At 38.8% G+C, this 15,618-nt stretch overlaps 1 long non-coding RNA gene across 3 annotated transcripts in view; it reads left to right on the forward strand.

Annotated features, from left to right (window-relative positions):
* LOC306798662 overlaps positions 1–15,618 on the forward strand; it is a 78,226-nt gene that overhangs the window by 10,201 nt on the left and 52,407 nt on the right. For all 3 annotated transcript variants that reach the window (XR_013773429.1, XR_013773430.1, XR_013773431.1), the window contains exon 2: positions 1,724–1,768. This is a non-coding gene — a long non-coding RNA (uncharacterized lncRNA). The remainder of the gene's footprint in view (positions 1–1,723; positions 1,769–15,618) is intronic.

Here is a 15,618-nt window from a genome sequence, read left to right on the forward strand (position 1 = left end):
GTTTTTTTTTCTTCCTCCTTCCCTTCTTTCTAAAATCAGTTTGTTTTTTGTATGCCCATCGTTTTCCTTTGTGGCCCAGAAACCACTTCAGTCATTGCTTTTTGTGTTGTCAATTTCTGAGAAAAACTCCCCTAGAACACAAGGTAAATCCAGTACTAAAGCTCAATTGCCTGGCAAAACATCTTTGTACTGTCACCTCTTTTGCTGGTAGAGGACTATTTAGACCTTTCTTTCAGAAGAAGCTGTGTGGATCTCCTTACCAATGCTAATTGACCCATTGCAAGGGCACTTAATCAGATATGTGGGTTTGTAGGTTTTGGTGGTGCTTTTTTTTTTCATTTCCTACTTGAAAGAATAGCATGGCTGAGCTACACTGTTCTATTATTTGCTGAGATTTCATTTAAAAAGAGTTTAGAGGGTTAAAGAATTGCAGGAATAAACTCCTGCAGTTTAGATAGGCACAACAGATAAAGCGCCATTTATTGGTCTATTTATTGCTGTCTCTAAGCATAATACAGATATGCTATAGCTTAAGGCCGTTTTAGACCATGCTGTAGATAGATTTGCTGAAGTACTGTTTGCTCAAATCTAGTAAAAGCATATAGAAATTAATTCCATCTCTTATGGGCTCTTGTCCATGAGGGCGTTTTCAAACAGCAGAAACATTTACTCTTTAATGAGCTGCATGCAGCTTAAACACTAGTGGTTGTACTGATTCAGGAGAACTGTCATGGTCTCTGAATCTGTGTGGGATAAAATGTTTTCATGATTGTCTGCAAGTTGTTCTTTTTCACAGAAGCTTTTCACAGTTAGTAGACAAGGAGGGAGACAGTTTAATTCTTTGATGCATATGGACCTCTTTCTCCTCCCCTTTCTTAATGCCAAAAACCCTTTTAAAACAGAGACATTTATGAGTGCCTGTGCATGACTCAGGTGAATGACTTGCAGATATTAAATACAGCTTTTATAGTAAATCAATCACTTGATTAGGAAGAGTGCATCAAGGGCATGTTCTATATTATGTTTGTGTAAAGGAAGATTAGAGTTTCACCTGTTGACTCAGGAGGTCATTAATTGTGTTGGACAAGTAAGCAAGAAAATTTGGATATTTGCTGTTCTAGAATTTCTTTGAGAGCAGGCAGTTATTGATCCCATTCAGGCTGGATGGATAGGACAGTGAAACACAGCCTTGGGAATATTTTTCCTGAGAAGGGGTTGTCTGATCAAGCTCTAGGTAATCTCTTTACCTGTTTTCCAAAGGTTTCATCACTTAATGGATTTTAGGTGAGCACAGCACTAAAATGGAAGCTGAGTGTTTAGAAAATTTGCTCCTATATATACGCCTATATTTGCCATTCCCACCAAAAACTGATGTTCTGTTTCTCTAGTTTTTTCAGTAATAATCTTTTGATTTTTATCCATTCTAGGACAATTTTGTCTTCAACTATTCATCAGCAATTTTAATAGTTCTTCTATTATGCTTTCTTCTCTTAACATTTTATGTATCTTGGAAAAAGCATGTCCTTATGGATTTAAAGGCTAATTTACCTGTGCTAAGTATGAAGAATTGATCAAGCCTACCATAGTAGGATGAATTGAAAGCAATTTAACTGCTGAAATCTAAATTGACTGTATTTTGTGCTATATCTTGGCTTAAAATTGTCTTTCTTGATAGTGTATATTTACAGGATTTTTCTTCTCTTTTCTTCTCTCTGTTTACTAGACTGTGGTGGAAGATGCTGCCCTGGATGAAGAACCTGTAAAAGAGGTAAATCTACTGATTCATGGATCACACAAATGTTAACAAATTATTATATTATCACCTTTTGTCTTCACAAAACAAAATGTCTCTGGTAGTTATTCTCCACATGCTTGTAGCTGTCATGATACAAAGCCAACCCGTTTTTGGTCTCTTATTATGACGTCAAGCGAGGAATAAAAAGGTGTTCAACCAGAGGTTAGGGAATTTTATTTTACAGATATTGGCTTTTCATTTTTTCCCAGAAACAGCACACAACTTCTTGTGGTATGCAATTTTCCTGTGAAGATTTTGTAATGACCTTAAAAAGAGTAACTGTGATATTAACAAGGTTTGTGTATTGTAAATTGTGTGTAAGTTAATTTCATTCACGATTAAATTGAATCATTACCGCTTGTTCCCTTGACTGGCTCTTCACAGCTAGATTGAGCTGACCCTTTGCTTCAAATTAATCTGTTGTTTATGGTATTGTAGCACTGTACTATTGTGCTAATAATAAAAAAAACCAGCAACAGGCAAAGGTAAGTCTTGCCTCAAGGTATTTAAATGCCAAGTAAGTCATCAAGATATAAAGTAGCAAGGTCAAATCATCATTCTCTATTACGATGGGTTGAGGTCAAAGCTTGGCACTGGTCCCATGTGTCAGTGCAAGGTGCTGCTGGTTTGTGTAGAGTGAGCCAAGGTGTGCTTGACAGTCCATAGCCACTTGCTGTTGTCAAAAAGGAAAGTAGACTGGATCCCTTCAGGACTGAGGGAGGCTGCAAAGATGCATGTCTAAGTAGCAACCTTTTGAAGATCAACTTCCTGGTATCTCTTACTCCTTGAAATACAAAAGTTACCTTTGATGTCTGGTTTTCTGTGCAAGGATGTGTTTTTGTTAATTTTTACTATGTTAAAGGCATAGTTTAACCCTCTAATGATAGGAAGGAAAGAGAAATCTCAGCTTTGATCTCTGAAATGAGTGCAACTTCCCCATGGATTTTTTTTTTCCCCCCCTTCCATTACCGTTTCTTAAAAAGAGCAGTAAATTACTCTTTAAGAAGCTTGGGGAAGAAATTAGGTTTAGGTAGCTTGGCTCCTGATTTTCTTTGAGCAAATGGCTGAAGATAAAATTTCTGGTTTGTGGGTTTTAGGAGGAATTTTTTGTGAATATAACCTTCATTTCCCAAATTAATTTAAACCTAGTTAATTTTCATTAAGGACGCTTCTTATTTTTAAGTTTGAAATTTGGCAGAAAAAAAAAAAAGGCATGTAATGACTGCTGGTATAGAAACCCTAATCCTGTGTTCTCATTTTCTGATGTAAACACTGAAGTGTGCAATTTAATATCTGTAATGGTGTTTCTGATTCGTTTCTCCCTTTCTTTGCTGCTGCCATGCTATTCCAGCCCTTTGCTGGCTTAGTCTGTAAGCCTCTTCCATTTCCATGAAACTTGTCCTGTAACAAAGAGCAACCTACTCTTCAGGTGACTGATAACTGTACTGTGCCCAACCCCAAAGAATGTTTTTTGTTTGGTGGTTTGTTTTTTTTTTTTTTTTGTTTTTTTTTTTGAGACATGCTAGTGTGACTTAAGCAGAGAATTTAAATCATGTGATACAATGGTTCTTACCTGCTTAAAGGATGCTTTTGTAAATAACCTCCTTTAGGCTGTGTTGGCCTCCTGCTGTTCCTTCCATGCTGTGTACAGTGCAGACAAATGGCATGGTGGTAAAATACATTGTAAAACTGCACTTCTCATTTTTTTCTGAAGTCTGATTTTCCTGTTGATGGATAAGTTCTTTAAATGTCCTGGGGGCACAAATTAATGGGATTGTGGGATTGAACAATGTTCCTGAGACATCTTGGCCCTAGAGCACTGTGTCAGCTCTGCTCTAGAACTGTCACCCAGATTACTGAGGGTTGACTTCAGGGCTTTTTCCCTAGTATGAGGAGCATCCCACAGACCCTGTTTGCCCTGCCACAAAAGCAAGCAGATTAGTGGATGAAAATTTCCTTAAGAGGATTTTATACTCCTGCAGCAGTTCTTGCTTAGACTTGTGGGATGCAGCTTTTTCCTTAAGAGGTTCTTTTTGACAAAATGGCCTTTTCTTGACAGAGAATAAGTCTGAACACCTGTACTGGTTAGAGGTCCCAGCATACTTAAGGGTGATGTGTCTTGTGGTCTAGTCTAGGCCAAAGTGTTGGCATTCCATCTAAACTTCTTGAAGGTGCAGCTGGTAGCAAAATTCAGTCATATTTTTTTAATTAAGTGTATGTGCAAAACAGCTTGCAGTACTCTGGAATTACAGTATTCAGAATCTACCTTGTAACATTGCTTTGAGCTGTTTTATCCTTTCAAGGGAATTTGTGTGCTCTAGTTCAACCACTGCATGAGGCTCCTGGGGAAAGTAGAGCAGATGTGCAGTGGAATTGCTGATACACAAACAGAGATGCATGGGAAAATTGAAAATGGCTGTACCTAGGTTTACTCCTAGCTCCTCTGCAGTTTCCAAACACATGTAATTTCTCCTGATTCTATGTGCACTGGTGAAAGTGTGAGTCAAAAAATTGGAGGCAGCAAAGCTGGATGCTCTGCTGGTAGCTCATGGCAAGCACATGTTGCAGTTTGTGCAGCTTCTATAGTGAGGATATAAATTTATTGGATCTTCAAGATCAAGTTTCAAAAATGGCAGTAACAGCCTGTGATCCTTTTTAGGAGCTGAAGGAAAATGGCATTGAATGATCTCAATGAGGAAAGCATGAAACCTGCACATCAGTGGAAATCTCATACTTGTTGCTCTAATGTTACTGCTATCAAGGCAAAAAATGTTTGTGGTAACATAGAAATCTGATGTTGGAAAGTGCCTCTGGAGATCATCTAGCCCAGCATTTCCTGCCTTGCTGAAGGCAGTGCCAGGTCTGGGAAAGTTCTTGGCACTGCATCCAATTGTATCTTGAATGGAAGGTAGTATAAGCTCTCTAGGACCTGGTTCTAGCCTGGTTGATCACCCAGAGAGGAAAAAAAATCCATTCATGTTTAATTTCCTGTGGGTGCCCACTGCCTCCTGGCACTTCACTGGAGGTATCACTGCAGAGTCTTATTCTTTCATTTTTATTTTCTCTCTTTGGATATCTATACATGTGAATAAGACACATTCTCTATTCATTCTTTGTCTCCTGCATTGTCTTCTTCAGGGGATACAATTGCAGCTTTCTCAGAAACATTTTTTGTAGGTCAGATCTGCTCCTCCATTGTTTATTTTTGTGGTGGTTCACCTTCACTTGCTCCACAATGTTAATATCTTTTTTTTTTTTTTTTTCTTTTTTTAACTGCATAAGCCTAGAGCAGAGCATCACTCCAGATGTCTCAGCAATGCTGAGTGGGAGGATGACTCCACTAGACCTGCTGGCAACACCTTTTCTAATACAGCCCAGAGTGTTGCAAGTTTCTTAACCAGCTGTAATAATTCAGCTTGTCCACTAGGATGCCCAGGTCCTTCTCTGCAAAGATGAATTCCAGCTATGTGACTCCCCCAGTGCATAGGGTTATTTTTCTTGAGGTACAGAATCTTGCATGTTTTTTGCACTGTTGGCCGATTTCTCCAGTCAGCAAAAGTCCCTCTGGACACAGTGCAACTGTCTGGTGTTAGCAGCTTTTAGTGTGTTTTGTAACATCTACAAACCTGTAGTTGTGTACTCTGCCCAATCATCCAAATCATTAATGAGGATGTTAAATAATCCAAGAGCCAGTCTTGATCCCTGGGGTGTGCCAGTGACTGACTCCAAGAGAACTTTGTGCTGATCACAACCCTCTGGGTATTGTAGTTCACTTCTTGATCCATCTCACTGTACACTTATCTGACTTATCAGTCCTTTTGTTTGTCTGAGATGATGTGGGAGACAATGTCAGAAGTTTACTTGAAGCCTGCACCTTCATTCTTCAAAATGGTAAAGGCTGTCAGGTTGTTTAAGTACAGTTTTCCTCTTCACAAATCTGTGGTGACTATGGCAAATAATTTTCTTGCCATTCATATGCTTGTGAATTCTTTCCAGAGGGATTTGATTCATCACCCTTTCAGGTACTGAGGTGAAGCTGAATGGCTTGCAGTTTGCTGCACATTTCTTCTTGAGGAGAGGAACCTACATCCTTTCTCACACCTCTCAAGATGCTTTTCCAATGGCCATGCATCTTCAGAGTACTGAGAGTGACCAGACAGTGATATTGGTCAGTTCCTCCAGCATTAATGGATGTATCTCATCGAGTCCCACATTCTTTTTGCAGGTTGTGTTTGTTTAAACAGACCCTAACCTGACCCTCCTCCATCAAACCCAAACCCTTCTTTCCTGCCTTTTTCAGGGGCTTGGGAGTCAGAATTACCAGTAAAAGCCAAGGTAGCTTGGCTTTCTTGTATCCATTGTCACAATCTCTCCTTCCCTGCTCAGTACAGGACCAGAGGTATTCCTTTTACTGCTGATAGAACTTCATCAGTCCTTGTTACTCTCTACCTCTGTCACCAGATTCGATGGCACAAAGGCTTTGGCTTTCCTGGCACCACCACTATGTGCACAATGGTCTTCATGCTCCTCCTGGACACTTCTGTTTTTCCATTTAGATATACTTCTCTTGTATTTCTGAGGTTTTTCAGATGCTCCTTGTTCATTCATGCAGGTCTTTGGCTGCCTTTGCATGATTTTTTTTGTTGGTCAGTGGCCAAACCCTGAGCTAGGAGGAGGTGATCCTTGAAAATTATGCAGCTTTCCTGTACCCCTCTGTCTTCCAGGGACATCTGCCATGGGATTTATCCAAGTAGGTGCCTGAAGGAAACAAAATCTGTTCTGATTAAGTCTACAATTGTGATCTTGACTTTTGCTTTTCTCTTTTGTCTTGGGATCTTCAGTTTCTTCTCACAAGAACTGCAAGAAAAACTGCTCTTGAAATTCAGTCCTGACCAGTTCTTTCTTGTTTGTACAGATCATGTCCAGCAGAACAAATTCCCTTATTGGCTTGTTGATCACCTGTGTCTGGAGTTCATCAATGCAACAATCTCTTGAATTGTTTTTTGATTTTCAGATGATAACAGAGTGGATAAAGTGGATTCTTGGATGGCTAGGATCTATGCATAACAGCATTCCTAGTCTCTGAAGAAGGTCTCTGCTTATTCCTGGACAGCTTGTCAGTGGTGGTTATCAACCACAGTGCTGAGGCACATCTGTGCTAGTGCAATGTTGAACCACCAGCAGCAGCTTCTCTTTCAAAGGGGCTGGAATAATTTTCAGCTGCAGAAACAACAGGGAATACTTCCAGGATATTTCCTGTGATTTTCACTAGGGCTATGTCAAAACAGCTTAACCAGTGCAACACTAGAGTTGTTGGTATATCTATTTGTCTCATTAAAAAAAACCAGCAGTGAGCTTAATGCAGGTCAGAACATTCTGGTTTGCCATTAAAAAACTTGTTTTTCTTGGAAAGTTGGAGAGGTAGTGGTTGTTGTTTTTTTGGTTATTTTTTTTAGTTTTTTTTTTTTTTTCCAGTAGAGAACTTAATCTTGTCTCCCACTTCAATTAACTAAAGGTCTCAATATATCTGGTTTGAGTGCTCAATACATTATAAAACCAAATGTATGTTAGTGATGATTTTAATAGTAATTATAAATGACTGCACAACAAAAGGAGAAAATCTGAATTTCTGTGGTTGATCTGGTAAGTCACAGGTTAGTATGAGCATTGAGGTCCTTCAAACAAAATAATTTCAGTTTTCTGATGCTTTGTGAGTTGTGTTTTAGTTGTCAGGAATGATCACAGAACACAAGACATTTCGTGGTATATATGTTTGCACACACACAAGAAGTTTGTACCTTATTAAAAAACTTGGCCTACAAGAGGAGCTTTTCCTTTCAGGGAAAAACAAATAGGAAGATTATTGCCAAATGAGTGGTATGGCACAAAGTGTAGAGATGTACAATTTTGTAATATGATGTGAAAGCTTCTGAGGATGGATGCCTGTTTTGGGTTGCTAGATGACAGCAACAAGTTTATTGAACATACTGGGTTTTTTAATTCCTCCAAAAAACTAAGCAACCAAACCCAACAACAAGGAACCTTGTTTAAGAAAAATGCTTGAAGTAATGAATTTTTTTTGTATTAAGTGATGCTTTATAATCATAATATGTAAGTAATTTTAAATTCAGATATTGTGCTACACACCTTTGTAAGAGAGATTTGTAGGCATCTGCCTGGGATGACTTTATTCTCTCTATAGAAATAGATGTTGAGGACATCTATTTTCCAGACCCTGACTGGAAAATTATGATCCTACATCTATTCTTACAAAATTGCACTGGTGATGTATTTAAGAAACATTTATTTCTCCTTTCCACAGTTCTTTGAGCATGTGGAGTAGGCAGTGTAAGCTATTTTACTGAAAGCTTTTAATTAAAAGAAATAATCCCTAGTATTTAGCTCTTATGAAGGATTTGGTTAGGTAATAACTTTGTAAACTGATTTTTTAGAAATTTTTTTAATTCTCAAAATATATTAATTTACATTATATGTAATGTAAATTGTATTATCTATAGTGTTAGCCTATTTTTTAACACTTTTAAAAAGAGCAAATAACTGGAATTTGTTTTGGAATGAAGTTGATCAGGCAACCAACAGAATATTGGTTTCTATTTAATTCCATGAAAAATAGTGGATAAAAATGTGTGTCCTGGATAAAGATGAAAGTTTTTTTTCACTGACTGTGTGGCTAAAATGTGAGAGGAGACAGCTGGGGTCATGGAATGAATGAAATGTCTCCTTCTCTTGCACCTCTGTTCAGAATCCCAGCAATGAAGGGGCAGCTGACAAGGGCAACAGCTGTGCTACTCTTACTGAAATAGAATTTTGTTACTTCTGATTCTTTGTAAATTGGTTTCTTGTTGTCACTGTCTCATCAACTGAATTGAAACAGACCTAGAGGAGATACCAATAAAAAAAGCCTAATATCTTTTAGCTTCTTTTATTTTTCTTTCTATGCCTCCTTGTGTGTTTCATAAAGCAAATAGAGACATAGAAAACTTCAGTTTTTTGGGGGGATAAGAGGTGTGTAGAAAAACTTATATAATCTGAAAGATTTGTGATATTTGAATTTAAACATATAAGTTTAGCAACACATTTACATATGATTTCACATTACACTTTTTGGTTCTAGCTGTTATTGCACAGTCACTGCTACTTTTTTGAATTACTGCATTCAGACTGTTCTGTTGTGGCTCTGATGCATTAGAGAGAAGAAAACAGCACTTTAAAAAACGTCTTCAAAAGTCTGTGAACCCTTTTCAGGATTTTTCAACCCCTCTGGCTCTCTGCAGCCTTTGCTAAATGCTGCTGTCTGTGGTGGATGGCAACCTTCATTGAAACTATTCTCTCCATGGCCAAAGGGTGACAGATTCTGCTTCTCAGACATCTTAGTCTTTCAGCAGCACAAATTAACTGTATCTCTTGAGACCCTAAAAGATGGATTTTTAGCTGGTAGAGAATGTCACTGACAATTATGGTTGGCAGGAGAGCTTCCCTTGAGATGGGATCTGGTGCTCCCTCCTATTGAAGTGTAACTTTTACCTCTGCTGGCCCTGATCTTCTTGGCCTGTATTGAATCAGGACCTTGGTGTGATGGTGATTTAATCTCTGTTCCTGCAGAGTTCAGGGACCATGCACGGGGACTGTGGGTTTTGTTGGTGTGTTCTCTGCTGGATTTTTAAGTTTGCACTGTTTACTAATGGAATAAACAGCTAACCAACCAAATGTTTTTTGCTAAATGGACACTAAAATGACTAACTCTTGATTTAATCAATTAGACAGGCACATGGATGCACAGCAAATACACTGTGTTTGGAAGCTTTTAAAATAAATGTTGTGCTGCAGAGGTCACAGATGAGCAAATGTCATGCTGAAGAGGGAAAAGAGGTTCTGACAGTATTTGCAAGATGTAAAATGCTTCATGGAATTAGGCTGCTTGGTTTTGAACAAGAGTTATTACTAAAAATATGAAAGTTCATCTGGGGAAAACCATTCCCTCATGAAAACAATCTTATACTGTAATGGCTGTTGGTGCCCAAGAGTGTGCTGGCTGTGAGTGAGTTGTGTCATCAGCAGAGATGAGTCACTTGGCAGTCCCTAGAGCCAAGGATAAATTGTTTAGGTGATGGGTATGGTGCCTCCTAAGGAGATGTTATTTAAAATGGAAACTACAATTTACACACAGATGGTTACAACTCTAGGGTGAGAAAATTCATTTTTCTTCATTATAATAGAGTGGAAGTCAATTGTTTTACTTTACTTCCTACTAGATTGCTCCTATTTTCTTGCTCACTCAGGTTTATTTTCTCCTTAGAACATAATGTTTTGTGCTGAAATGAGTTCTTTCTTTGTCTCTTCTACTCTCCAAGTTTGATATGTAAATTTCACGATAAGAAATGTGACAAAGAAGGAGGATAGGCACTGTTATTTTGGAGGAAAATGCTTTGACTGTTTTCTTCCAAAGATTTGATAGGAAAAATCAGAAGATAGGTCTAAATCTTAAAAAAAAAAAAAAAATCTCAAATGGGCATAGTTAGACAAAGAAAAGTTATGTTTTTATTGGAGATGTCAAGTATTAAGCTCCTGTTTCTAGGTAGTTATGTGCTTCATGGTGCAGTTTCTTTTTTTCAAGACTTGACTAGTTTTCCCTGCTGACCAGAAATTGAGCTTTTGGTAATAAATTAGTCTGGCTGCATTTTGAACAAGCAAATTTCACTTGCAGAAGTTTTGTGTTTATAGAATGTGTGACCCGTACTCAGGCATGCTTATTACACTCAGGGTTTCACAAAAACGATATTGACGTTTACAAGTGGCAGGTGAAGTATTCAGAGCAGCAACAAAAACAACACTGCATAAATTTTAGCAGTCAAGAAGGAAAGCAAATTGGCTCTTCTTGAGCACCTGGATGCTTTGTCTCATTCAGCCAGTTATTCCTGAGAGCTGGCCACAAAAGTCATGTTGTGTATCACCTCTGTGGAAGATAGTTGCTTCAACAGCAGGGAAGTATGGGGCTGAATATACAGACCTGATGTCTAGGGTAGCAGGTGGGTGTTTTTACAATACTGTGTCTGTGAAATTAACTGCAAGTTCCCAGCTGTTCAAAACTTTGATCCAGCATCTATATAGAATTCCTGGTATATCTAAGTTTCTTGAAGGGTAGGTATCATGATCAAATGACCTCTTTGTAATTACACAAGGCAGAAACCTGAAGTCTTCTAAACATTTCAGTTTTGATGTGAGGAGTTTTGTAAATGACAAAATCTGTCCCTGCTCAGACCTGTCTCATCAAAAGTGGATATGGATTTTTGTCTTTATTTTGTATATGTTTTCTCCTCTTTTTAATTGTGTGAGATCAGTAGTTGCAGTGATTACTAGGTTTGTTTAATCTGGTCTAGAAGTATTCTTTCTGATAGCAAACATAAGAAAAAAAAAAAAAGAGGGGGAAAGCATAGTGGATTCTAACTGGCATTCAAATATATGATGGATGATTGAAGTACAGACTATCCCTTTCATTTGTGTCTTTAGTTATTTAGGGTGGTCTGGGGTTTAAGTGTGCAGGTTGTGCATGTTTATTCATATTTAGCACTTGAACAAGAAGTCTGATCCTTTTGTACACCAGCAACTACAGTTCTCACCTTCAGTAATCAGTAACTAAGGGCTCCTCAGCATTTACTAATCTAAAACTTTATATTTTCAGTCCAATCTTCAATTTTCAACTCAGGGAAAAAGGTAATGCATATGTTTAACATTACATTTTATGGAAGCAAAGATTGCAAACAGAACAAAGAGAAGTATGGTGCTGTTAAAGTGGGTATACTCTTGTACATGAGACCTGTTATTTGAGTGGATTGCTTCCTGATTTGTGCTATTAATCATGCATGTTTAGTTAGTATAATCTCCTGCATTTTCCTTTAACAAGCCTTCTATTATGATGAACAGTCTTGAGAGACTTTGTACAGTATATATTACAGCAGCTTTTAACATGTTTTGCTTTATTTCTTTCTTAAGAAAGCTAAGGACTGTGACTCATCCTTCCTATAAAGGAAGCTGTTACAACAGAATTAAACTGCTTGAGTAGTGTTTTGGTTATGTCAACGAGCCTCCTCTGAGTGTCTGTCATCTGAAAACTGTTTCCAAAATCCTGCTTGAAATGCTGCAGCAGTGGTCTGAGCTGCTCTGAGCACTCTGCACAGCTGAATAGGGAGGGCATGGCGAGGGGGGTGTTATTTATTTATTATTTCAGTTAAAGTCTTTGAAATGCTTGGTCTCTTCATCTCTTTTCAAGTCAGTCTTGGGAGCTCCTTAGAAAGGGGAGTGTAGCAGTATGAGGAGGGCTGATTTCTGTTCATGAAATGAAAGCTGAAGCATGGGATGCTTAGTGAATCCCAGCTTCCTGACTGCAGTATTCCTGACTGCACCTGACAGCAGGCCTCTGAGGTGAGGTCTGCTTAGAGCCTGTCCTGCAACTGTTTGCAGAGGTGGAGATGATGGGTTTTCTCCAGAGGGAAGTTTTCCTAGGCAGCATCCTTGGGCTGCCCTGCTTGTCAGAAGGAGCCTTGGTGCCTTGGCCCTGTGGGTGCCAAGCAAGGGCAGGGCCCTGTCCCAGCAGGGCTGTGTGCTGGGTAGCTTGAGGCACACAGGTGCTCTTGGGCTTTCCTTCTCAAACAACTCTCCAGGTTCACATAAAGTGGTCTCTTGTACAGTTAGCAACCAAATACTTGAACAAAATTACAAATCTGAATGCTTAGGCTTGATTTCTTTGAAATTTGTTAAGCTGCAGATTAGATGCACAGGGCACATCCCACCCAAAGAACAGAGTCAGAAGATCTGTCGAGAGAGAATCTGTAGGAGTTTTGTGGTGTGTGTCTGAATTTATTTCTATATCTGATTGGTTTATTCTCTTGAATTTCCTGCTGTTAGTTTTTCCTAGACTGGGATAAGGTTTTATCACCCTTCAGGGAAGGGAGGGTAGCCCTGAAGCTCCAGGGTATGCATCTGGTTTCACAGAGATATTTCTTCTGGAAATGGTGCATGAGAAGAAATCTTATTGCAGATATTAATATATTTCTGTGGGTGACAGTCTTGTTGAGTGAAAGGCAGATTAACATAGCTCAGAGATCTGAGTAGTATTTGTCAGCTTGTAGTCTGTAGGTTTGAATGGTATTTGTCAGTTTGCAGTTTGTTAGTTTGTTTACTTCTGTAGACAGACAAGTGATCAAATCCTATAAACATCTGATTCCAGTATTCAACAAATATTTAAGCAGTGAAGCACAACACTAAATATGACTTGATATCCAGGCTTGATGCATATCTTTTACAAGATATTGTTGTGGATATAAAGGTGAATGAAAAGGTATAAGAAGGTGACAGCTTTTCCTTGATTACTTACTGATTTGAATCAGGCTTGGTTTAGGGTTGCATGAAGAGTTTTGCTGTCTGAATAGCTCAGTGTTGGTAACTATGGTGAGGAGTTCAGCATTGTTCACAATAATAGTGTGGGAACAGTTGAAGAATTAATCTTTCCTTTTGCAGGGTAGGTGTGGCCACCTGAAGCCTCAAGTGCATTAGTGAGACAGGTCTGGAAAGTCAGTACAACCTCTGCCACAAATATCTCTCTTCTGAGCTCAATGTTTAACACCAGTGCACTTTGACTAGGGGAGGGCAGCACCTGCATCTGACAGGATGTTTCTTAATGCTTTCAACTTGACCAAGGAAGCAAATCCAAGCATGCCTGTCAAAAGCCTAATCTGCTGTAATGGGGACCTCTGATCACCTTGTACCTCTATTTTGCAGAACATATACCCTCAGCTGTGCAGCTTTGTGCTGGCTGAAATGGTAACAGTGAGATCCTGACTGTGTGAAGATTGTTTGCCTGTGTCCCTTGTCTAATAAGGGAAGCTTGTCATCCTGCAGGTCAGGATGTTGAGGATGGAGAGGGATACACTAACAGCACTGTGGGTGTATGGGAATTTAATTATGAACTACTTTACATAATTCATATTGTAAGAGTGCGAAGGACAATGACTGCACTTGTTTCCTTGCAGCCAGCTAGTGGTGTGTATACATGCTACTGCTCTACTTTTCTAAAGGTTGTGATAGAGGCTTATGTATGGCACATCTGCAAATCCTTCTAAACTAAATGTCTATTGCACGTTTTTGTGGTTTTGTGAGACTTCAAAGCTCTCTTCTGTGTTCTTATTTACTTTAGTTCATTGCTGTCAGCAGTGGGAGTGGGAAACCTGTGGACAACAGGATAATGCATATATGTGCTTAATAGTTTTTATTTTAGCATCAGGACTATTTTGTGCAAGTTTGATCTCTTTTACTAGCAGTCTATCTCAGTAAAGGGGCTTAGAATACTCCAGTGCTTAATATGTCCAATAATAGTATATGCAGTGATGTGCACAGTGATGACACAAAAATGGTGCTAATGACACCATTACCACTGCCTCTTTGAACTCGAGGTTCCATCCTTTGTTGGAAGCAGACATCTTCCTTGGTGGGAGGCACTAAAGGGGGAGGGAAGTAGATGAGTGTTGTAATGTCTGTAGGCAGCACAGAGGGGTTCAGCAGAGGGTTTGGTGACAGTGCCTCAGCCTCTGGGCTCCAAGTCATGGCAGTTCCCTTCTGCCTCCCCCTTGCCTCCTATCTGTGCTATACTCCTATGGAGTGAGGAGTATCCTCCTGGATCCCTGCTTCAGCAAGCCATTGTTCAGCTGCAGAAGCAAGCAGTTAAGTTTTTGTGTAGCTTTGAGTTTTCTCCTGTGATCCAGCTTCCATGATTCATACTCCTGCTTGCCAACTGGAGTTAGCGTAAGGCTTAATTAAATGTGTAAAACATTCTGAACTTAGTGAGTCATTTTCCTGAAATATGCTGCATGTAGTTGGCAGACTTGCCCACCTTTTTGGTTCTCAGAACCAGCTTTGAATAAATAATTGACTTCGGACAGAAGGTGAATATTTGGTGTGCATACTGTCAGCCTTGAAGCATCTGTGTGAAAAGAATATTTAATAATTTGAAAATACTCAAGATGAACAGATGTATACTTAGTGTGCAAACAAAGAACATGTGTGGTTTGGTTTTTTTGTTTGCTTTGTGTTAGTTATAAAATTTGAAAACCCCAGAGGCTTTGATGTCTAGATGAGGCTTATACAATCCTATTGATGAAGAAGGCATGCTGAATTCAGTTCTTGTCCCTGGAGCCCTCCAGGTTTCTGGATTTGAAATAAGAATTGAAAACATTCCTTTCAGACAGGTAAGCAGGAGTTGTCATGCACATTAGAAGACCAGCCAGGAGTCTCTGGCAGCTTTATACCTGGATCCTCATTTTGACTTCTCTAACTCTAGTTTTCCAGTCAACTCATTTGTAAATGTAGCTTAAAGAATATAAATATTTTCAGATGTAACTGACAAAGAATAAAATCTTTCTTGAATGTCTGAATTGGGAGAGAAGAGATTTTAAGTTCAGCTTCTATATGGAATAGCAGTTTATCTCTTAACTTGATGAATCACTGTTGTGACTGATTAGACCAGTACAAAATTAGCCTTTTGTCTTGTTTTTTCTTCCAGTCTTTGCCCAGTCCTATTTTTTTTTTTTTTTTTTTTAATTTTTTAACCATTCTCCTAAGTTGCTCTATCAGCTTTTGGAGAAAATCTGACCAAGCTTCTTTGAAAAGCCTGAAATATGCATTTAGTTCCAAATCTTGTAGACTGGCAACATATTGGAGAGACCTGACTTTTTCATATTTAAATTTTCTAATAGTTTAGATGCTAGTTAATGATACACTGGGTTCTGATTGTAGGTACAGAGTGGATTGGT

Source organism: Erithacus rubecula (genome assembly GCF_903797595.1).
Source record: "Erithacus rubecula genome assembly, chromosome: 2".
NCBI lineage: Eukaryota > Metazoa > Chordata > Aves > Passeriformes > Muscicapidae > Erithacus > Erithacus rubecula.